Source organism: Monodelphis domestica, chromosome 7 (genome assembly GCF_027887165.1).
Source record: "Monodelphis domestica isolate mMonDom1 chromosome 7, mMonDom1.pri, whole genome shotgun sequence".
Lineage (NCBI taxonomy): Eukaryota > Metazoa > Chordata > Mammalia > Didelphimorphia > Didelphidae > Monodelphis > Monodelphis domestica.
In genome coordinates, this window is record NC_077233.1 from 243,650,888 (window position 1) to 243,677,210 (window position 26,323).

Here is a 26,323-nt window from a genome sequence, read left to right on the forward strand (position 1 = left end):
TGATCAACTCTTCCCCACTCCACCTACAGTGCCAAAGTCAGAGCCAGCAAACCAGCATCAGAGTGAGTGACAAGCAATCTCTACATCCTTGGGAACTAAGACCATCAGGGACTTACAAGTGAGAGCAGCAAGACTTAGGACCCCAGGAAGCTGAAGAGTGCAAACCTTGGCTCTGAGATAGAGGAGAGAGGGACAGCACACAGTAGAAACTGCAGAGACTTGAAAAGTAGTCTCAAGCAAAATATACTCCCTAGCTCCACACAGAGAGACTGCCCTCCTCACTCAGACTTCTGGCTGGAAGGGAAAGAAAAACCAGCATAGTAATGGCCAGCAATGCCCAAGAGAATACAATCTCCAATCACCAAAAAGAACAAGACAAAGGCATTGACACTGGGTAGGAGAAAAACTCATACTACAGACAAGGCAGCAGAGGTTGAAAAATAAGCAAACACATCCAAACTTCCCCCCCCCCCCCAAAAAAAAAGGAAATTGGTTACGAGCTCTCCAAGAAATCAGTCTGGACCTTAAGAACCAAGTTAAAAAGATAGAAGAAACATGACAGGAAAAGGGCGAAATAGTTTAAAAAAATAATAGTTTAGAAGACAGAATCTCAACTTTGGAACAAGATGTCTGGAAGTCAAACAAAATGATAAGCAAATTGACGATCAGAAATGAACTGCTGGAAGTGATGAAAAACAGGATAGATCAAACCAAAAAGGAAAATCAAAAGTTCATACCTGAAAAACAGTCTTTAAACACAAGAATTAAGCAAGTAGAAGCTAGTGATCTCAAAATACAGCAAGAAATAATAAAAATAAAGTAAAAAAGAATGACAAAATTGAAGCAAATATGAAATATCTCACTGAGAAAATGAAAAATCTCACTGACCACTAAATCAGGTCTAGAATAGACAATTTGAGAAACATTACTCTACCTGAAAACCCAGAAATAAACAGAAAACTTGATGTCATACTACAAGAAATTATCCAAGAAAACTGCCCTGATATTCTTCAACAAGAGGGCAAAATAGACATTGAAAGAGCCCATAGATCACCCTCTGCACTAAATCCTCAAAATACAACTCCCAGAAATGTATTTGGCAAATTCAAGAGTTTCCAAGCTAAGGAGAAAATATAGCAAGAAGCAAGAAAGAGAAAGCCTCGACATTAAAGGACCACAAGGTTTCATATTCATATACAGAAAGGAAGAGAATTGGGTCTACAACCAAGGATCACCTAGCCATCAAAATTGACTATATACCTCTAGGTGAGAGTATGGGCATTCAACAAAATAGAAGATTTCCAGGTATTTGTAAAGAAAACACCAGAACTAAGTAGAAAGTTCGATATCCAAATACAAAAATCAAGAGAAACATGAAAAAGTAAATAAGAAAGAAAGGGGAAAGAAAAGAAAATAATTCTCTTCTTTAAGGGCTCCAATAAGGTCAAATTGTTCATATTCCTATATGGAAAAATGCTATTGTAACTGTCAAAAATTGTGTCCATTATTATAGTAGTTTGAAGAATTTTTCATAGGTAGAGGTTGGGGTACTAAATTGTATAAGATGATATGCAAAAAAGAGGAAAGGGGGGAATAGAAGTAGGTATTAAGAGAAAATTGAAGGAATAAGAAAAAATAGAATAATCTATAGAAAACAAAGAGGTGCATAGGAAGGGTAGGAGAGGAATACTTTTATAAGAAGGAGAGGAAGAGGGTGATAATAGATAATAATTAAACCTAAATCTCAGTGGAATCAATTCTGAGAGAGAAGAGCAGGTAGATCCATTGGGGAATCAAATTCTATCTTGCCCTTCAGGGAAAGTGTAAAGGGAATAAACAAGGGGGTGGGGTTGGAGAAGGAGGTACAAAAAGGGAAAGAAACATAGGGGAGAGGGAATTTAATAGATCTAAAGAAAATTAATAAGAGGGGAACAAAAAGGGAGGGGACATAAAGGGAAGAAAAATAAGGGTGGTCATTGGGGGGACTTATTAAAAGCAATCACTTGATTAAAAGGAAATAGTGAAAGAAGAAAGGGCAGAACTGGGAGAAGACACCATAATGTTGAGGAATTCACAGGTGGTAATCATAACTCTGAATGTGAATTGGATGAACTCACCCATTAAACAGAAGCAATATCGTAGTGGATTAGAAACCAAAATCCTATCATAAATTGTCTACAAGAAACACATAAGGCAGGTAGACACACAATGAGTAAAGTTAAAAGGCTGGAGAAAATTCTATTGGGAATCAACTGAGAAAAAGAAGGCAGAAGTCCCAAACATGATATCTGAAAAACCAAAATAAAAACAGATCTAATTGGGATAGGGAAGGTAATTACATCCTGATAAAACATAATATAGACAATGGGGAAATATCAGTACTCAACATATATGAACCAAATGGTATAGCTTCTGAATTTCTAAAGGAGAAACTAGTGGAGCTCAAGGAGGAAAGCGATAGTAAAATTATGCTAGTGGGAGACCTGAAACTTCTTCTATCAGATCTAGATAAATTAAACCAAAAAAAATAATAAATTGATAACAGATGTGAATGAAATCTTAGAAAATTGAAGTTAATAGATACATGGAGAAAAAGAAATAGGAACAAAAAGGAACACACATTCTTTTTAGCAGCACATGGTACATTCACAAAGATTGACCATATATTAGGGCATAAAAAATAGCAAACAAATGCAAAAAAGCAGAAATAATAAATGCAATCTTATCAGATCATAATATAATAAAGATAATAATTAGCAAGGGTACATAAAGAGGCAAACTAAAAATGAAAATGAAAATGAAAATTAAATTGTATGATTCTCCAAAAGTGTTTAGTTAAAGAACAAATCACAGAAACAAGAATTTCATTGAAGAGAATGACAATGATGAGACATTGTACCAAAATCTATGGGATGAAGACAAAGCAGTACTCAGAAGGAAATTTATATCCTTAAGTCCATATGTTAACAAATTAGGGAGGCAATGTTCAATGAATTGGACATGCAAATTAAAAAAAAAGCTAGAAAAAAAACTTTAAAATCCCCAGATACATCATCTGCAATGGTTATAAATTAGAAGCCTTCCCAATAAGATCCTTAGTGAAACAAGTATGCCCATTATCACCTCTATTATTTAACATGATACTAGAAACACTAACTGTAGCAATTAGAGAAAAAAAAGAAATTGAAGGTATTAAAATGGGCAATGAGGAGACCAAGATATCACTTTTTGTGGATGATATGATGGTCTACTTAAAGAATCCTAGAGAATCAACTAAAAAGCTAGTGGAAATAATCAACAACTTTAGCAAAGTTAAAGGATACAAAAAACTTTAGCAAAGTTAAAACATACAAAATAATGGATACAACAACTTTAGCAAAGTTAAAGGATACAAAATACACATCAACTATCAGCATGTCTATATATTTCCAAAACATCACAACGGCAAGAGTCAGAAAGAGAAATTACATTTAAAATCACCCTTCAAAATATAAAATGCTTAGGAATCTATCTGCTGAGACAAACACAGGAACTATATGAACATAACTACAAAACACTCTTCACACAATTAAAACTAGATCTAAGTAATTGGGAAAACATTGATTGCTCTTGGGTAGCATGACCTAAAATAATAAAAATGACAATCCTACCCATATTAATTTACTTATTTAGTGCCATACCTATAAAACTACCAAGAAACATTTTTACTGAATTAGAAAAAAAAATAACAAAGTTCATTTGGAAGAATGAAAGATCAAGAATATCAAAGGAGATAATGAAAAAATATGTAAAGGAAGGTAAGCTAGCAGTACCAGACCTTAAACTGTACTATACAGCAGTGGTCATCAAAACAATATGGTACTGGAGAAGGGGCAGAAGGGAGGATCAGTGGAATAGGCTTGGGGTAAGTGACCTCAGCAAGACAGTTTTTCATAAACCCAAAGATCCTAGTTTTGGTGACAAAAATCCACTATTTGACAAAAACTGCTGGGAAAATTGGAAAATAGTATGGAAGAGATTAAGTTTAGTTCAACATCTCGTACTATATAGCAAGATAAACTCAGAAAGGGTGAATAACTTGAATACAAAGAAGGGAACTATAAACAAATTATGTGAACACAGAATAGTATACTTGTCAGATCTTTGGGAAAGGAAAGATAGTAAGACCAAGCAAGAGTTAGAAAAAGTTACAAAATGTAAAATAAATAAGTTTGACTAAATTAAATTAAAAAGTGTTTGTAAAAACAAAAGCAATACAAACAAAATTACAAGGGAAGCAAAACATTTGGGGAAATTATTTATAACAGAAACTTCTGACATAGATCTAATTCAAATTATACAGAAAATCAAGCCAATCTCCTATTGATACATGGGCAAAGGGACATGAATAGGCAATTATCAAATGAAGAAATCAAAATTATCAATAAACACATGAAAAAGTGTTCTAAATCTTTTATAATTAGAGAAAAGAACATCAAAACAACTCTGAGGTACCACCGCATACCTAGCAGATTGGCTAACATAACAGCTAAGGAAAGTAATAAATGTTGGAGCGCATGTGGCAAAATTGGGACATTAATGCATTGCTGGTGTAGTTATGAATTGATCCAAACATTCTGATAGGCAATTTGGAACTATGCCCAATGGGTGCTAAAAGACAGCCTGCCCTTTGATCCATCCATACCACTGATGGTTTTATACTCCAAAGAGATTATAAGGAAAAAAGACTTGTACAAAAATATTTATAGCTGTGCTCTTTGTGGTGGCAAAAAAATTGAAAAATGATGGGATTTCCTTCTATTGAGAACTTGCTGAACAAACTGTAATATCTGTTGGTGATGGAATACTATTTTGCTCAAAGGAATAATAAACAAGAGGAATTCCATGTGAATGGGAAAGACCTCCAGGAATTGATGCAGAGTGAAAGGAGCAGAACCAGCAGAATTTTATATACAAAGAGTGATACACTGTGGTACAATCAGATTTAATGGACTTCTCTAAAAGCAGCAGTGCAATTATGCAAAACATTTCTGAGTAACTTATGAGAAAGAACACTATTCACATTCAGAAGAAATGTGGTTGTAGGAATGACAGAAGAAAAACAACTGCCTGATCACATGGGTTGATGGGGATATATTTGGGGATATAGACTCTAAAACAGGGATCCCCAAACTTTTTATACAGGGTGCCTGTTCACTGTACCTGAGACTATTGAAGGCCTGGACTACAAAAACCTAACCCTAAATCAGCAACAGTATACACAGTGTGGAATCCCCTCCCCCACATTGCCTCTCACCATGCTGATGTCTTCCATTGTGCACCCATATAATCTTTTGTGCAATATCTTGTTCTATGGCTCCACACAAAGGATTATGTCACCAGAAGTAGTACTGTATGTGAGTGATGCTCCACTTTGAGGCATTGCCACAATACTGTGCTCCTCTCAGTGACCACCAATAAAAAAGGTGCCCCTTCAGAAAGTGAGGTGGGGGCCAGATACAATGCTTCAGAGGGCCACATGTGGCCCAAAGGTCATAGTTTGTGGACCCCTGCTCTAAAAGATCACCCTAGGGCAAATATCAGTAATATGGAAATAGGTCTTGATCAATGACACATATTAAACCCAATGGAATTGTTTGTTGGTTACAAGAAGGGGTGGGTAGAGGGAGGGAAGGAACATGAATCTTGTAACTATGGAAAATTATTCTAAATTAATTAAATATAAATTTCCAATTTTAGTTTTAAAAAAGAACCTCATTTTTGCTATACTCAAACAATTGCCTGGGAAAGGAATATTTAACCAAACCTGAAAGCAAAACTGGAAAGTACTTTTTCAGAAAAGAGATTCATATTCCATGTCTTTCGGTCCTTCAGTGTCTATGCAGCCAGATCCTGTCTTATCCTCACTGTGGTTACATGGTATCTGAATGACTTATTCTTGGCAGCTTGTAATATCTTTTCCTTGGTCTGATAGTTCTTGAATTTGGCTATAACATTCCTGGGTGTTGTCAGTTGGGAATTAAGTACAGGAGGTGATCTGTGGATTCTTTCAATATCCACCTTTCCCTCATGTTCTAGGATATCAGGGAAGTTTTCTTGGATAATTTCCTGTAGTATTATATCCAGGATTTTTCTTTTGTCATGGTCTTCTGGTAGACCAATGATTCTTAAGTTGTCTCTCCTGGACCAATTTTCTAAATCTTCTGTTTTATGCTTCATATTTTCTTCAAGTTTTTTATCCTTTTGATTTTTGTTTTATAGTGTCCTGCTCTCTTGTGAAGTCACTTGTTTCTAATTGTTGTATTCTGGTTCTTAAAGGCTGGATTTCATCCCTGGCTTTTTGGTCATCCTTCTCATTCTGCTCTGATTTTCTTTGGAAGTCTTTCATTCTCTTTACCTCATCTTTCATCTCTTTTGCCTCATCTTTTGTCTTCTTTGCCTCACCTTTATATTCCTTTGCCTCATTTTCAAGCTGGTTGATTTTGGCTTTCAAGACACTATTTTCTGTTTCCAGATGACTTATCTTAGTTTTTAAGTTCTTTTCCCAATTGTCTTCAGCCTCTATTAAGTGTGTTTTGAATTCTATTTTGAGTTCTTCCAAAGATTGTATCCAATTTTCTGGGTTTTCTGTATTATTGTTTGATGTTCCCTCCTCTTCCTCTGTTCTGTTTGCACTTTATTCATTGCCTTTATAGAAGCTGTCAATTGTAATTTCTTTTTTTTTCCTGTTGTTTGCTCACATTTACCCCTTCTTTACTCCCTGAAGTTGTCTGTGCTCTTTCTTGCTCCTCACATTTTTTTTTGGTTTCAGGGTTTTCTGTCAATCTCCCCTCTTGGAGCTTTGTCAAGAGATCTCTCAGTGCAGTTTGTGGGGGAGAGTTGTTGGAGCTTGAGAATCCCTGAACTCTGAAGACTTTTTATGGGATTAAGTCCAGCTGGGTAGGGCTGGATGTGCCCTGAGGCCAAAACCTCCTGGAAGGCAGGAGCAATATCGAGGGTCTCTTCCACTGTGACCAGGATACCTACTCTGAGCTCCCACTCCAGCTCTTTCCCCACCACCTGTGTTCAATGTTCTGAGCCTGGCAGAGTCCTGCCTGCAAGGTACTCCCTCCAGACCAGTGCCTTTACTGACCCAGAGGTTCCTGCTGCTGCTGGAGTCTTAGTGCTCTAGGTGGGGGACCTTCCTTCTTCCCTTCTTCCTTACTCTTAAATCCGAGTGTTGTCAAATTGAAGCTTTTGGGGGGGCTAATATTTTTAATTGAGTCCAGCAGAAGGGTTCATTTGCTCTATCTTGTTGTTAGGTTTGATTTTCAGTCCCCTAGGAGTATCTACTTTTTAATTGGTAAGGAAGGGATTTCAGAGGTCTGAACTTTTGCTGCCTCTACACCACCATCTTGACTCCATCTATCCCAGAAAACAGATTCAGAACATAATCTTAAATCATATATCACAGAACTTTCCATATGGTCTTATGAATGAAAAAGAAAAGGTCATATAATTGGGGGGGAGGATAAAGGAAATATACTATATTGAATAAATGAAGATTGTAAAATTCTTAACCATATATGTTGAAAAAGTGGACATAAAAGATGAAATAGAAAGTTTTTTCATGAAATTAAATGATTTAAAGCAGGTATAGATTTAAATATTTCTATCACCTTTTTTTCCAACAAAATTATACAAATACATGAGAATAAGAGAATTGGTTAAGACATGCATTAAAATTTCTTAAATGAAGAAGAATTGTGTAAAACATTTACAAAATATTAATACCAAAAAAATCAAATTCAAAACAACTCTGAGGTTTTACCTCATACCCAGGAAATTTAAAAAAAAGGAAAAATGATAGAAATAAATAATGTTTGTATGGTAATGAGAAGATATGGTAAATAAATATTTGAATATCAATGATCAAAATTCTGTTATTATACTTTTTATACATGATGAAGAAGCAATTGCAAAACTGGTTGTATATATCAAAGGGGAAAGAAAGCAAAGAAAGAAAAGTCACATGTGTAACAAAATATTCAAAAGAGTCCATTTTTGTTAGTAAATAGCCTGAAAATAAATAGGAATAGATTATATATTGTGAAATTTCTTGAAGAGTTTGTGGCTAATGAATGTATTAAAAGAAATAATATTGTATTAAAAGAAAAATTGCATAAAAAACAGAACAAAGATTAAAGAATACAAATAAAATACGTTGTTTCCAAAAAAAGAAAAAAAACAGAATATTATACAAAAGACAAATAATGACAATAAAAAATCTTGCAAAATTCGGAACTTAATATAATCATAACTTTTTCCAAAGAGAAATAATAATGAGATACACTTTTAATATATTTTCCTCTCTGTAGATATGAAAATTCATGCTTCATATACTTCATATACATACAGATGAAGTCAATTGATTTATTGCTTTACATCATTTTTTGTTCTTAATTATGAGGAAGGGTACAAAGAATCAATCAGTCAATATATATTTATTAAGTACCTACTATTTGAAAAGTATTGAGAAAAGTAATATGATTCTAGGAAAGATAAAAATGTTTCACAGTCCTTAGGAATTTCAAAGGAATTCTGGAAAATAATTGTGTTATAAAAGATAGAGAAACAATATTTTAAAATTAAGAACAAAATGAATTTTAAGTGCATTTTGGAAATGCTTGTAAATTCTTAGTAAATATATATTAAGAATTGATAAATAAAAAATAGACATAGTCTCCACCTTCATGATCTTAAAACCTTAAGAAGAATTAGGACAAGTATATAGTTGCATACAACATTTTAGAAAATATATTATAAAGCATTTAAAGATCAAATTTTAAAAAGATTATTTTCATCTGAGAATAATTAGGGCTGGATGCTTTATGGAAGTGTTATTTCAATTTGAATATTTAAAGATAAGTATTAGTTTTGTAGATATTAGACAGTCTACTAATAATATGGGAAACAGTCTAAGATGTTGGAGTAAAGGACACTCAATACCCAAATCCCTTCACACACAGACACAAAGAAAATAAATCATGTCAAAACAAAGGAAAACAAGAGGAACCTTTCTTTTTGGGGTAAGAAGAGAGGCAATGAGTGAAAATTCAGAGATCAGGAACTATACAAACTACCTCATTCCCATTTGGCAACAGATTGTCTGAGGAAACAGATCCCAGAGCAGGGAAACTGCCTGGTTCAAGCCAGTCCCAAAAGAACCCCTAGAAGAACTTGAAAATAAATAAAAATAAATCCATAGAGAATAGACAAAAAAAAAAAACTAAAAAACTTAGAATAAAAATCACTGAAGAAATCAACTTCCTAAAAACTAGAAAAGACCAAAACGAAAGGGAAGCACAAAAACACATTGAAGAAACAACTACATAGATATTAGAATCAACTATATGGAAATGATGGAAACACAAAAACTTTTGCAATAACACCTTAAAAACTAGAATTAAGCAAATAGAAGCTAATAAATACATTAGATATCAGAAAACCATTAGATTTTTCTGAATAAAAAGATGAGAAGAAAATCCAAAATACCTCACTTGACCAATATTCAACATGGGAAATAGATACAGGAGAGATAATCTAAATATCTTTGAAATATATGAAAACTAGAATAAAAAATAAAAGCCTGTAAACTATATTACAAAAAATCAAGAGGGAATAATGTCCTGATATCTTTAATAAAGAACAAAAAATAGAAATTGAAAGATATGTGTCTTCTATTACAACATGAGCAATATAGAAATATGTATTGCATAAAAGTATAAGTAGAACCTATATCAAATTATTTACCATGTTGGAGAGGGAAAGGAGGGAAGAAAGGGAGAAAATCTAAATTCTAAAATGCCAGAAAACAATTGACAATTTGTTTCTAAGTGTAAATAAAGAAAATAAAAATAATATTTTAAAAAGAAAATGTATGAAGATAAGATAATAGAATTATAGATTTAGAAGGTAAAGGCACACCTGAAACAACTGTGTACAATCTCCTCATTTTATAAATGTAGAAACTGAATTCCTAAGTAGTTAAGTAAAAACTAGGGTTATGCCAGAGGGTGCTGCTCCCCTCCCCTTCTCCACCACCCCTTAGGATATTTCCCACATCATCCACCCCTCTGCCCAGTAGCCCAATGGGAGCACTTCCTCCTTCCCTGGGGGTAATGGGACAGCTCACATGAAAGGGTTGCAGAGGATGAAAGGGGGCTCATTTTTTGAAGGGTTGGACAAGATTATTTAAGAGCATAGACTCCAGGAATTTAAATAATTCCAAAGAGATTTATTTACAACTTATTTACAAATTGTAGAAGGAGTAAAGTAAGAACTCAGAGAGAGGATGAGGTAAGATATCTAGCCTAAACACTAAATAAATTATCTCCAGCCAACTGACTCAACCTAGGCAGGGGAGTTTAGTTCTCAAGTATATAGGCCTTCAGCACTTGTAGGCCAGAAGCAGTTAAGAGTCAGCTTTTCACTCACCATGTGTTAGTCTAAGAATCAGGGTCTCAGGTCCAGTCAGCAGATCCTTCTGCCCCACTTCCCTACCTCAACTAGAAAGCATGAAGAATTTATTTCCTTCAGGAAGTTGCCACTACCTTTTAAGGACATTTTCTCCTGCATTACTTCCTCTGTTGTCCCCTAATTTTGCATCTACCAATCACAGTTGATGCTCTGCTCTAGAACTGCCCAGAAAGCAGACAGTCGATTTTGATTCATCACCCACTATCACACAGATAGGTCACAGACCTCCCACTCATTGATTAAGTGGTGTAAGGGTAAATTTAGGGTTGAGACTGAATATAAATTTAATTGGTCACAAGGGATTTAATTCAAATCCCAAATAAAATACTCAAGTCAGTTTGGAAATTTTATGGTGGTTTAATTAATATAGAGGGAAGGAATTAAGGAGAAGAGAGAGGGAAAAGGGTATAGGATTTCTCCCATCTACCCTGAGCCAAGGGGAGTTCAGAGACCTTCTAGCCACAAAGCCTCTGAGATGAGGGGCCTCTTAGGAGGATGGTGTTTACAAAAAACTAAAGGAAAAGGAATCAGCCTAACCTCTGAGAGAGCTCAGAGAAGATGTCTCACCTGAACTAGGCTACTAAACTTCTCCCAGTATTGAATCAAGGACCCTCCCACCAAACCCGGACAATAGCTATAGCCATACTAAGATGCCAAGATGCCCAGCATGCTGCCATAAGCCACCTCTCTGCCACAAGAGCCAGAGCCACCTCTTCACAAAAAGAGTCTAGAGAGAGGAAGTGGCACTAAATATATAGACCATTTTTACATCACTTCCTGCATATCACATGTAACAAGGGTAACTTAAGCTTGACTTAGGACAGCCCAGGGTGTCTGTCAGTTGTTTCTCATTTTTCATTTGCTAGCACATATCTGTCATAGGCCACCCTTCTCAACACTTAATCCTTAAATAGGGGTGTAGCCATTCATGGTTTCTTAGACTAAGCAAGATGGAGTAAATCCAAAATTCATAATCCTCCGTGATAATGATTGGGAGACTAGTCTCCCCTGTTGATCTTTAAACATAATCATCCTGCACCTCCAAAATTTCTAACTGCAGGTGCATACAAAATTTCCCCTTCTAAGAGGAAATTACAATAGGTATATAGAAGAGGGAAATAGAAGTTTGAGAGAAACAGCAAAACCAATGTTTTCCAGAGAACATTGACAAAAACCACTTAGGAGGTAGTCTGTTTTTGGCATGAGTAAACATTCAAATAAATGTTCAATAAAACTTCAGTTCAATCAACCATAGCCAAAGTTTATTCTGGATCTTATTGATGAAGTTTAGGTTTCCTGGCTCTGGATTTAGGAGTGAGTAAGCTTCTTTCCCTGAAGATCTTTCTTGAATGAAAATTTCAAAATCCTGAATTTGTAATAAAATAAAATCCACCCCCCTAGAAGTAGGTGTTGAGAAACATCCAGTTTGGCTCAGGATGCATGGTTGAGTTATGAGGGTGTATGAGTCAATTATCAAAACAAGAGGGAAAAAACCCAAAATCATGAAGAAAAAAAATAGAAGAAAGTTAAATTTTGGGAGAAAGAAAAAAAATTCAAAATCAGAATTAAAATATCAACATCTATGTTTATAAAATTTTGAATAACCAAGAATAAATTTACAATAGGCCCTTGTATTAGCGTCCAATTAAAGTCATTTCTAATCCCACAAGTCTGTAGGACAGAATTTAGTAATATTTCACTTACCCATTTACAGCCAAGACTATAAGAAATTTCCATACTATAAGAAAGAAAAAGAAATAGAATTTTATATTCATAGAGAAGTGTCATTCCCTGGTCTGATTTTTTGTCATTCTCAGGGATATGGGGAGCCAGGATGATAGCCAAAGTTTGGTACTTGTTTGTATTTCACAAAGATTGTAGATACAAGGAAGTTCTATGACTTTACATATGTCAAGCATCGCAACCATGAGTCTCACACTAGGTTAAAGTATTTTTGTAATGACTTATAAGTATATCAGTCCTACCTGGATTAGTTTCTTTATTTTTGACCTCTGTGCTCTTTGTTTTTTATCCCATTTCCTAGAGTCAGACACAAACATTAATCACAGTCCCATAACATTTTATCAACAAATGGCAGGTCCCCACAATTTAAAGCTTTTTGGGTATGCATTAATATTATAGCACACACACACACACACATATATATACATATTAAACTTATATTATTGCTGACTAAATAATTAATATTGATTGTATGTACCTTAAGTACAAGAAATGAAGAAGAAAAAAATTGTAATCAAAATAAAAGAAAAGCAATAATAAAAATAAGGGAAAAAATCAGGAATTCAGTGTGTTCCTGAAAAAGAGTATCCACTTCTCTTTGGATTATTATATCCAATGAATGTGATAGGATACAGTCAATCAGTCTTAACAGAAGATCCTCTCTTTACATGTGAGCAATGAATCCAAGAGTCCTTCTATCCAATCTTTATAGCTGTTGGAGTAGTTAACAATATTTGGAATGGCCCTTCCCAGGAAGACTGAGTTGCTCCAGTATGCTGGAAGTTCTTTATATACACCTTGTCTCCTGGGTTCAGATCATGAAATGAAAAGTCTAGTGGTCCAGCTTGTACTGCAGCTACGGATTCATGGAGTTCATGCAGTTTCTTCTGTAATTCCTTTATATAGGAAGCAATAGAAGTTACTCCCCCTAATAGTAATGTATATGCAGTGGAGAAAGACTTAGCCTGTATAGGTAGATGTCCAAAAAGCATTTTAAATTGTGAGATGTGTAGGTCTCTTTTAGGCCTGCTTCTAAGATAAAAATTTCAGGCCATTTTAAATGTGCCTCAGTGCATAATTTGTCAATCTTAGATTTAAGTTCTCTGTTCATTCTTTCAACTTGGCCTGAGTTCTGGGGATGATATGCTACATAAAATTTGGGAGTTATCCCCAAGCAAGAATATATCTGATTTAGGACAGAATCAGTAAAATGACTTCCTCTTTCTGAATCAATATGTGCTTGCATGCCAAAGCGAGGAATAATCTCTTTTAAAACACCTTAGCAACAAAAGCCGATGTGGCTTGGGCTGCAGGAAATGCTTCCAATTGTCTGGTCAGTTGATCTAGTATAACTAGACAAAATTTATAATGTACAGCCTTTGGCATTATTATTAAATCTATCTGTAGGTGCTCAAAAGGTGTGTAAGCCAGAGGACACCCACCAAATGCTTTGCCAACAAAGGCATGTTGGTTATATGCTTGACAGGAAGAGCAGGCTATACACACATTAGAGGCTATAGTAGTTATACCAGGGGCTATCCATACTCTCTTAACAGAGTCCACGATTCCCTAGGTACCCTCTTCACTCATGTATATGCAAAATAAATGGCTTGTAATCTGGGATACCTAGAGCAGGGGCAGACAGGGTAGCCTGTTTTAGATATGATAGAACTGATAGGTGTTCTGGCTCTAATTTAAATGCTTCAGGGACCAAATCCCTTGTTAGTGCTATAAGGGGTTTAGTAATTTCCCCATAGCAAAGAATCCATTGTCTACAAAACCCTGTTGCTCCTAAAATTTCTCTCAATTCTTTCTTAGTCATAGGAGAGCTTATTGAATATTCTCAATTTGTTTGGGAGAAATAAAGCGGGCACCCGCATTCAGGATGAACACCAAATATTCTGCTTTAGGGAGGCACCATTGAAACTTAAACTTCGAGGTTTTATACCCCCTTTTGTGCAATTCCAAAAGGAGGTGTTTGCTATCTTCCTGACATGTTTCTGCATCTGTTGAAGCCAAGAGTAGATCATCTACACATTTGATTAATTTGCTGTTTTTAAATTTTATTTTATCTGTATCTTGGCTCAAAATTTTCCTGAAAAAGCTCAGGCTGTCTATGAAACCTTGTGACAAATGACTTCAGGAGTACTGATGGCCCTGCCAGGTGAAGGCAAAGATATGCCTGGAGTTCTCATGTATGGGTATGAAAAAGAAGGCTGAGCACAAGTCTACTATAAAGTATGTAGCTGTGCTAGGAATAGAAGAAATAATAGTATTAGTGTTGGAAACTATGGAGTGTCTCTTTATAACGTGATTGTTCACAGGCCTCAAATCCAGTACAAATCTATAGAGGTGTTTTTTTTTTTTTTTTTAATGGGCAGAATGGGAGTGTTGTATTCAGATTTACATGGGATTATTATTCCCAGTGCAATTAATGAGTTAATTATTGGGGTAATTCTCTCAATTGCCTCTTTTGAGAGGGGATACTGAGGACTGGAGAGAGGTGGGCTAGATTTAGTTTTTTATCTGCACAGGAACAGCTGACTTAAATAAGCCTGCATCGGAAGAAGATGTGGCCCAAAGAGACTCTGGTATATCTTCAGGCACTGCAAAGGTGGGATGCTCTTTTCCCTCCTGACTCTATGAGAGAATTACAGAGAGTAAATTTAAAGATTCCTCAGGTACTTACAATTATAAAGAACCATCTGGGGAGCAAGTTATTGTGGCTCTGTGTTTGCATAGAAAGTCCCTCCTCTGCAAATTTAAAGGGGAGTCATGCATCAAGAGGAATGAATGTTGTACTTCTGGGGGTCCTACAGACACCATTCTAAAGGAAAGCTTTGAGGTATCCCTGACATTCCCATTTCACTCTCTGAGCCAATAGAATAGCAATGTAAATCAGGTGTACTCTTTAATACAGAGCTGGAAGCTCCAGTGTCTAAAATACAATCACAATAGATGTTACCCAACTTTAAGGTAACATGGAGTTCATCAGTATGTGTGGGGGTAGTGGATGGGGTCAAAGGGTAGTAGGACTTCAGGGTCTGGAAAATCAAAAGTTGTATCCTCTGATTCCTGTGCTCCAGCCCCCCCACCCTGGACACCTTCATAGTATTTGGGAAGTTCCTTGGGCACCCCCCTGAGGGGAAACCCTCTGAGGGGGCATTAGCACCCTGAGTACTTTTTGGATGAATGCCACTGAAGTTATATTGTTGTGGAGTCATTTGGTTTGAGTTATCATTTTCCCAATATCTATTCCTATAGGTATCATTCCTAAAGTTGTAGTTTCCATTATTATTATAGTTATTTCTATAATTATTATTTCTGTAGTTGTTTTTAAACTTTATATTCTTTCTGATCACCTTGAATAAAGTTGTATACTCTATAATTCTGTGGCCCTTCTCACAGAATTGGCAGGTAATGAATTGATAATTAGGTTCCTGGGGAGGGGCAAGTGCCATTGGTTGAGTATCATGCCCTTTTTCCAGTTTAGCAATCTTATCTGTTAAATATGTCAATAATTCTCAATTTTCTCCTTGAGATCATTAGTTTATTCCTCCTTTTCTTTGTTTCCCTTTGAAACATACAGAGTCATTTTTTGTAATTCTTCAAGATCCATCAGTGGCCACCTTGGGCAATATGTTCTAAAATAATCCCTAATCACTTTGCAATAGTTATTGACAAAGCACCTTCTAGTTTGTCTCATGCAATTTTCTTTAGAAAGGTCAAAATCCAGGTATCGAACCCCTAACTCAGTTATTCTGTCCATGGCTCGGAAGGGTGTCACTTCCTCATTTTGCTTAATTCTTTCAAATTCTGTCCACTTATCTGTATTGTCTGCACACTCTCTTATGTCTGTAAAGATGGCCTCTCTACAATGGTATAGTTGTAAATAATCCTCAGAGTTGTTATAGTCCCATTCAGGATCCTGAGATGGCCGGTGTGCTGCATTGAGCCCCTGGGCTTTATTGATATGAGAAATTATTGTATTTTTCTCATGTTCAGTTAAAAAAGCCTATAGAAAGTTTTCAACATCTTTATAAGGTGGATTATATTGAAAAAATATGTCTGTCATCTTTTTTGATACCAGAAAGGGATCTTGTTCATATGTGGGATCATTTTGTGTGAATTAGTTTATTTCTTGGGGAGTAAATGGTATAGTGTGCCTTAGAGTCATGACATCCCCATTGTATCCTATTTCAGGTACTTCTCTTAGAGAAAAAAGGCCTCTAGTTGAATTTGGTACCTGAGAGTCAGTTTGACTAAAAAGAGTTTATTTAGAAGGACAAGATTTCCTCGATGCTGGAATAAGATGTTGGATAGGAGAAGGAACAGGAGAAACTGGGATTTCAGAAATTTGGGTTTCAGGAGAAGGGTCTTTGGAATTAATTTCAGCCAAGTTTTGCAGACCAGGAGAGAACCAGTCTGTTAGCTGAACTATAGGAGAGGTATTTTCCATCTCCATTTCGGGGAGGGAATTTCTTCATTTAGATGTTCAGAAACAGGTTTGTCAGGGTCAGACATGTTTTTGGTGGGGTCAGTATTTGCCAATTGATCCTGTAAGAAGCATTTTAAATTATCCAATTCGTTTTGCATGTTTTCCTGCATTTTAGCTTAAAATTTTTTCAGGGTAGCATTTCTCATCACAGTATTTGGGAGTATAAAAATGAAATTACCTATAACATAAGAAATTGGAGGTATTCTGGAATCTTTAATGTCCCTAATTATTCAAATGCCATACAAATGTCATAGAATGTTGTATTCAGTTTTATATATATTTTGTAATTATTTAAAATTTTGGTTTTAGTCAGTAGATGTTGCTACTGGCTAGAGGTTTAAATCAGGGAGTGAAAACAAAAAGATTTCAGTGTAGTGACCTTTTTTTAAAAATAATATTTTATTTGATAATTTCCAAGCATTATTCATTAAAGACAAAGATCATTTTTCTTTTTCTCCCCCCCCCCACCCTCCATAGCTGACTTGTGATTCCACTAGGTATCACTTGTGTTCTTGATTCGAACCCATTGCCATGTTGTTAGTATTTATATTAGAGTGTTCATTTAGAGTCTCTCCTCTGTCATGTCCCCTTAACCGCTGTAGTCAGGCAGTTGCTTTTCCTAGGTGTTTCTACTCCCACAGTTTGTCCTCTGCTTATGGATAGTGTTTTTTCTCCTAGATCCCTGCAGATTGTTCAGGGACATTACACTGCCACTAATGGAGAAGTCCATTACGTTCGATTATACCACAGTGTATTAGTCTCTGTGTACAATGTTCTCCTGGTTCTGCTCCTCTCACTCTGCATCACTTCCTGGAGGTCCTTCCAGCCTCCATGGAATTCCTCCACTTTATTATTCCTTGGAGCACAATAGTATTCCATCACCAACATATACCACAATTTGTTCAGTCATTCCCCAATTGATGGGTATCCTCTTGTTTTCAATTTTTTGGCCACCACAAACAGTGTAGCTCTGACTATTCTTGTACAAGTCTTTTTCCCCATTATCTCTTTGGGGTACAAACCGAGCAGTGCTATGGCTGGATCAAAGGGTAGACATTCTTTTGTCGGCCTATGGGCATAGTTCCAAATTGCCCTCCAGAATGGTTGGATCAGTTCACAACTCCACCAGCAATGAATTAATGTCCCTACTTTGCCACATCCCCTCCAGCATTCATTACTTTCCTTTTCTATCATGTTAGCCAATCTACTAGATGTGAGGTGATACCTCAGAGTTGTTTTGATTTGCATCTCTCTGATTATAAGAGATTTAGAACATTTCTTCATGTGCTTATTAATAGTTTTGATTTCTTTATCTGAAAACTGCCTATCCATGTTGGAACCTTTTTTTAAAGAGCCTTTTAATCCAATTAAGTACCCTAGGCTAAAAGGAGACAGAAAACAAAGCCTTTTTGCCTAAGGCTAAGGCTGAGCTTTTTTTTTTTTTATTTGGGAGGGGTCACAAGCCTCCTCTACTTTAGTGGTAGTCTCTTGGTGACCGAGAATGACAACTGTCTTTGTGCATTATCATCTATTGATGTACCCTCATGTGGCTTTGAAGTCCAAAGACTGAGGCACAAAGTTTATGGCATGGGACTCCAGTTGTTACAGGAAGTGCGGTTGTGGCCTGGTGTCCGTGTTCACTTGCAGTGGCAAGAGGTAGATGTGGTTCACCTTCAAAGGTGGTGGTTGCATGGTTAATGTGGGTTCACCAGCTGCTTCTGACAGTGGCAGCAAGTTCTAGTTGCATTGGTGTAATGCCAGCCCACTTCAAGTTTGACTTTAGCTGATCCTTGTATCTTTTCTTTGGTCGGCCTTGTTTCCTGAGTCCAGGTAACAGTTCACCAACAGTTTACCTTCAAGGTAAAACAATTTACCTTCAAGGTAAAACAATTTCTCTCTTTGAGTAAAGCTTCCTTCTTTTCCTAGCAGGACTCACAGGTTTGTTTGTTTGTTTTGTTAACTCCTCACTTAATTTTAAAACTAGAGACATGTGGGGAGCAGGACGAGGCCAAAACATACTCCATGTTTTTCTCACCAGTAGTTAAGAGTAATCTAGGCTATATTGTCAATGAAGGTTGTCTAATTGGGTTGTTTGTTCCCTAAGGGAAGGGGGATTCATAGTAAACATCTACCCCAATCCTGCTGCTTTTAGGGTTAAAAAAAATAAAACTTCTGTGTTCAATTCAAATTAAGGAGTATAGAGAAAAAATGTTTTATACTCACCTGATCTCAAAGCTATGTTTTGAACTGCTGAGTTAGATGCTTAAAAAACTGACTTGAAGAAGTAATAAAAAGAGAAAGGAAAGAGGTTTCATAGAAATTTGAGGGTCCTGGTCACACCCTTCATTGATTAGCCTGACTTGAAGGGTAAATTTAGGGTTGAGACTGAATATAAATTTAATTGGTTACCAGGGATTTAATTCAAATCCCAAATAAAATACTAAAGTCAGTTTGGAAATTTTATGGTGGTTTAATTAATATAGAGGGAAGGAATTAAGGAGAAGAGAGAGGGAAAAGGGTATAGGATTTCTCCTGTCTACCCTGAGCCAAGGAGAGTTAAGAGACCTAGCCACAAAGCCTCTGAGATGAGGGGCCTCTTAGGAGGATGGTGTTTAAAAAAAAAAACTAAAGGAAAAGGAATCAGCCTAACCTTTGAGAGAGCTCAGAGAAGATTCCTCACCTGAACTAGGCTACTAAGCTTCTCCCAATATTGTATCAAGGTAACTCAATGCCAACCCCAGACAATAGCTGCCATCATGCTAAGATGCCAAGACACCCAGCAAGCTGCCATCAGCAACCTCTCTGCCACAAGAGCCAGAGCCACCTCTCAGAGAAAAGAGGCCAAAAAGAGGAAGTGATGTGAAATATATATATATCATTTTTACATTACTTCCTGCATATCACATGTACCAATGGTAGCTTAAGCTTGACTTAGGACAGCCCAGCATGTCTGTCAGTTGTTTCTGATTTTTCATTTGCTAGCACATGTTGGTCATAAGCCATCCTTATCAACACTTAATCCTTAAGTAGCGGTGTAGGCATTCCTATTTTGTTAGACTATGCAAGGTGGAGTAAATATAAAATTCACAGTGGGATATTTACACTTTTGGTGATTAAGTCTAAAAATGGGCAGATCTTCATCCTCAACTTTAAGTAGGGTGTCCTAAAAATAGTCAGGGGTTACAAATTAATCTTCACAATCAGGGGAGAGTCAATTAATGTCATTGTTATAATCAGGGGAGAGTTAAATTTAATGACCACAGCACTCAGTCTCTAAAAGGTTTGCAAACATTGCCCTAGATCATCTGATTTTTTGCATTTACTTTCCCTACTCCAGTTTTCAGCTTTCATGAAACTTTCAGGTTCAGACCTGTAAATTTTCATGGAGTATTCACTCAGGTAGTCATCTCAGGACTGAGAGTCTGAGACCACAGAACAATACTTGCCATTTGAGTGGCAAAGTAAATAGAGTGCTGGACTTTGAATAAGCAAAATCTGATTTCAGATCCAGGGACAGACACTAATTGTATTATTTGGTATTACCCTGTGGGCAGTTCACCTCTATTTGCCTCAGTGAACTCATCTATAAAATGATGATAAGTGTATCTACTTCACAAGATTATTGTGAACATTGAAGAAGATAGTAATTTTAAAGGATGTAGCACAGTCCCTAACACATAGTAAATATCATATTAAGGTTATTTGTAATCAACTAATATAAAATATCTTGGAATAGCCTGTCCCTTTAGCAGTGAAGTGTCTTTGGTCTTCAGTATCATGCTTCTTGCTTTTCTCTGCTGCTCAAAAATTTCAAAAATACAAAATCTGTGGGTTTCCAACAATCTTGAGGATTTCTGAATGCTATTTTCCACTCTCAATCCCTCCAGATACAAAGGTTTATAGACCAACTATTCTTGAAGGGATTCCCTTTCCTAATGACTGAGATTCTAGCTGACTTTTTGTAAGATATGGAATAGAAAAAATTTCCCTGAAGTTTCTAATTTTATTTGTTAATCATTATGTAGTATGTTTTGAACTGTGGGATGTTGAGAGTGTAGATGTCTCTGATTTTCATAGTTCTATTCCTTAAAGTCAGGACCTTCTCCTTTTTTAATTCTGACTTCTCAACAATTTAGTTTGGGTTATTACTTCATCGTTTGATCAAAACTATTTCAACCCAAATCTAATGAACTTTTCTTGATCCTTACTGTTCTTGACTCTGCTGCCACCTTTGACTCTGTTGATCACACTCTTCTTAATAGTATCTTCTGGACATCCGGTCAAGATGGCGGCTTAGAGAAAGCTAAAGTTCAGATCTCCTGAAACCCTTCCTTATCGATCTCAAACTGAATGCTCCTAGGACACCAAAATTCAAAACGATAAACAGCATAGACTCCGGGAGTCCTCCTCCTGGACCTGGACCTGGATCAAAAGGTACGGCCCCTCCCCAAAGCCAGAACCCGTGACCACTCGGACCTAAGGGGTAGGCAGAAGGAAGATCCTAGGACCCATCCCCCCCAACCCAGAGCACTGAGTCCGAGTTCGAGGCAGCAGAGGCAACCTCAGAGCCCCATGGCCTGCTATTCTGAAGGCCACATCCTGAAAACAACCTAAACCAGTGGAGGGGGCACCCAGACAGCAGGGAAACAGAGAGGGAAGGGGGAGCTCGTAACCCCCTGGGAGGAGCCCTCAGAGCTCCAGGAACCACGGCCCCTCACCCTCAGAGAGCAGGGACTTCTGAAACAACAGCAACACTCAGGACTGGCAAAAGGGCCTCGGGAGCCGGCTATTCTGAAGGCCACATCCTGAAAACAACCTAACCCAGTCGAGGGGGCACCCAGACAGCAGGGAAACAGAGAAATGGGGGGGTATTGTAACCCCCTGGCTGGATCCCTCCATCCAAGTCTCAAGTCCCTGCTTCAGGGCACACTCAATTTAATCCAGGGAAAGCTAATCTTCTTATCAGGAGCCCTCGCCCAGAGCTCCAGGAAGCCACAGCCCCTACCCCTCAGAGAGCAGGGTCTTCTGAAACAACAGCAACCCTCAGGACTGACAAAAGGACCCCAGGACTGGCTATTCTGAAGGACGCACCCTGAAAACAACCTGACCCAGTTGTGGGGACACCCAGACAGCAGGGAAACAGAGAGATGGGGGAGCTCTTAACCCCCTGGCTGGAACCTTCCATCCAAATCTCAGTTCAACCCAGGGAAAGCTAATCTTCTTATCAGGAGCCCTCACCCTGAGCCCAGGGAAGCCGTGGCCCCTTCCCCTCAGAGAGCAGGTTCTTCTGAAACAACAGCAACACTCAGCACTGGCAAAAGGGCCTCGGGAGCCAGCTATTCTGAAGGCCACATCCTGAAAACAACCTAACCCAGTCAAGGGGGCACCCAGACAGCAGGGAAACAGAGAGAGAGGGGGGAGCTTGTAACCCCCTGGCTGGATCCTGCCATCAGAGTCTCACAAAAAAAGTCCCTGCCTCAAGGCATACTAAATTCAACCCAGGGAAAGCTAATTTCATTAGGAGCCCTCAGAGCTCCTGGAAGCCGCAGCCCCTCCCCCCACAGAGTGCAGGAGCTGGCCGGCTAAGGGACAGGAACAAGGGCCAAGCTAGGCTTAGAGCTTGGAGGTAAGGCAATGGAGAAGCATCAGGATGGTGCCGAGGAGAGGAGGGCAGTAACAGGGACACACCAGCAATTCCTGGCTTCCCGAGAAGACAGAACAACAACTGCATAGAAAGGACAATCTGACTAGGGCTAAAACCTCTGAAGACCAGACAGAGATAAGAAAAGCTAATACCCCCCCCCCACTCAGATAGAGATGGCAAACTACACAGAAGCACAAAAGTCCCAAAATTTAAAAAAAAAAAACAAGAAGAAGGGGGCGACTTTGGACACATTTTATGAAGCAAAAATACAAAACACAGAGGAGATAGAAGAGGAAACACAAGCAAATGTTCCAAAACCTTCCAAAGGAAATGGAAACTCTCCACAAACCCATGAAGAATTTGAATCTGAAATGATCAAAAAAATGGAAGCCTTCTGGGAGGAAAAGTGAGAAATAATGCAAAAGAAATTTACGCATCTACAAAATCAGTTTGACCAAAGTGAAAAGGAAAACCAGGCATTAAAGCAAGAACTAATAATACAAAGCCAAAAGACCAAGAAATTAAAAGAGAACATAAAATATCTCACTGACAAAGTGACAGATTTGGAAAATAGAGGGAGAAGAGATAATTTAAGAATAATTGGACTTCCAGAAAAGCCAGAAATAAACAGCAATCTCGACATCGTAATGCAAGAGATAATCAAAGAAAATTGCCCAGAGATTCTAAAACAAGGGGGCAATATAGCCACTGACAGAGCTCACAGAAAACCTTCTACACTAAACCCCCAAAAGACAACTCCCAGGAATGTAATTGCCAAATCCCAAAACTCTCAAATAAAATAAAAAATCCTGCAAGAAGCCAGAAAAAGACAATTTAGATATAAAGGAATGCCAATCAGGGTCACACAAGACCTTGCAAGTTCTACACTGAATGATTGTAAGTCTTGGAACATGATCTTCAGAAAGGCAAGAGAGCTGGGTCTTCAACCAAGAATCAGCTATCCAACAAAACTGACTATATACTTCAAAGGGAAAGTATGGGCATTCAACAAAATAGAAGATTTCCAACTTTTTGCAATGAAAAGACCAGCTCTCTGTGTAAAGTTTGATATCGAAAATGAAAGAGCATGGAATACCTTAAAAGGTAAATATGAAGGAAAGGGAAAAGTAGAAAAATGTTATCTTCTTCTTTTACTCAAACTCTCTTCTATAAGGCCTACATTTATATCAATCTATGTATACTAACAGGTGGGGAAAATGTAATGTGTAAATAGGGGGAAAAGAAAGACAAAATAGAATAATCATTCTTACACAAAGATTCACATGGGAAGGGGAGGGGAAGAAAACTCCTATAAGCAGGAGAGATAGAGAGTTTTTATTTAAATCTTATGCTCAGGGAAATCAACTCTGAGAGGGAAAAACATCCATATCAATTGGGATCTTGAATTCTATCTTATCCAACAAGGGTAGGGAGAAGGGAAAACCAAGGGGGGGAAGAGGAGAGGGAAAACAAAAGGGAAGGGAAAGAGAGGGGGGAGGAAGAGGGAACAAAACGGGAGGGACTAAAAAGGGAAACATATCAAGGGAGGGGATAAGGGGGACTGATTTAAAGTAAATCACTGGACTAAAAGGTAGAGATGAAGGAAAAAAGGTTAGAATTAGGGAAGGGTATCAAAATGCCAGGGAGTCCCCAAATGACAGTCATAACATTGAACGTGAATGGGATGAACTCACCCATAAAACATAGACAAATAGCAGAATGGATTAGAATCCAAAACCCTACCATATGTTGTCTTCAAGAAACACACATGAGGCAGGTTGCCACCCACAAGGTCAGAATTAAAGGATGGAGTAAGACTGTCTGGGCCTCAACTGACAGAAAGAAGGCAGGAGTGGTAATCATGATATCTGATAAAGCCAATGCAAAAATAGACCTGATCAAAAGGGATAGGGAAGGTAATTATATTTTGTTAAAAGGGACTCTAGACAATGAGGAAATATCATTAATCAACATGTATGCACCAAATAATATAGCACCCAAATTTCTAATGGAGAAACTAGGAGAATTGAAGGAAGAAATAGACAGTAAAACCATATTAGTGGGAGACTTAAACCAACCATTATCAAATTTAGATAAATCAAATCAAAAAATAAATAAGAAAGAGATAAAAGAAGTGAATGAAATCTTAGAAAAATTAGAATTAATAGATATATGGAGAAAAATAAATAGGGATAAAAAGGAATACACCTTCTTCTCAGCACCACATGGCACATTCATAAAAATTGACCATACATTAGGTCACAGAAACATAGCACACAAATGCAGAAAAGCAGAAATAATAAATACAGCCTTCTCAGATCACAAGGCAATAAAAATAATGATCAGTAAAGGTACATGGAAAAGCAAATAAAAAACTAATTGGAAATTAAACAATATGTTCCTCCAAAATCATTTAGTTAGAGAAAAAATCATAGAAACAATTAATAATTTTATCGAGGAAAATGACAATTGCAAGACATTCTTTCAAACCTTTTGGGATGCAGCCAAAGCAGTAATCAAAGATAAATTCACATGCCTGAGTGCATATATCAACAAACTAGGAAGAGCAGAGATCAATCAATTGGAAATGCAAATTAAAAAACTCGAAAGCTATCAAATTAAGACCCCCCAGCAGAAAACCAAACTAGAAATCCTAAAAATTAAGGGAGAAATTAATAAAATCAAAAGTGATAGAACTATTGATTTAATAAATAAGACAAGAAGCTGGTACTTTGAAAAAAACAGACAAAATAGACAAAGTACTGGTCAATCTAATTTAAAAAATGAAGAAAAGAAAATTAACAGCATCAAAGATGAAAAGGGAAACATCACCTCCCATGAAGAGGAAATTAAGGCAATCATTAGAAATTACTTTGCCCAATTATATGACAATAAATTCAACAATTTAGGTGATATGGATGAATATATACAAAAATACAAACTGCCTAGACTAACAGAAGAAGAAATAGAATTCTTAAGTAATCCCATATCAGAAAATGAAATCCAACAAGCCATCAAAGAACTTCCTAAGAAAAAATCCCCAGGGCCTGATGGATTCACCAGTGATTTCTATCAAACATTCAGAGAACAGTTAATCCCAATACTATACAAACTATTTGACATAATAAGCAAAGAGGGAGTTCTACCAAACTCCTTTTACGACACAAACATGGTGCTGATTCCAAAACCAGGCAGGTCAAAAACAGAGAAAGAAAACTATAGACCAATCTCCCTAATGAATATAGATGCAAAAATCTTAAATAGGATACTAGCAAAAAGACTCCAGCAAGTGATTAGAAGGGTCATCCACCATGATCAAGTAGGATTTATACCAGGGATGCAGGGCTGGTTCAATATTAGGAAAACCATCCACATAATTGACCACATCAACAAACAAAACAACAAGAATCACATGATTATATCAATAGACAGAGAAAAAGCCTTTGATAATATACAACACTCATTCCTATTAAAAACACTAGACAGCATAGGAATATAAGGGTCATTCCTAAAAATAATAAACAGTATATATCTAAAACCATCAGCTAATATCATCTGCAATGAGGATAAACTAGATGCATTCCCAATAAGATCAGGAGTGAAACAAGGATGCCCATTATCACCTCTACTATTTGACATTGTACTAGAAACACTAGCAATAACAATTAGAGAAGAAAAAGAAATTGAAGGCATCAAAATAGGCAAGGAGGAGACCAAGTTATCACTCTTTGCAGATGACATGATGGTCTACTTAAAGAATCCTAGAGATTCAACCAAAAAGCTAATTGAAATAATCAACAACTTTAGCAAAGTTGCAGGATACAAAATAAACCCACATAAGTGATCAGCTTTTCTATATATCTCCAACACAGCTCAGCAGCAAAAATTAGAAAGAGAAATCCCATTCAAAATCACCTTAG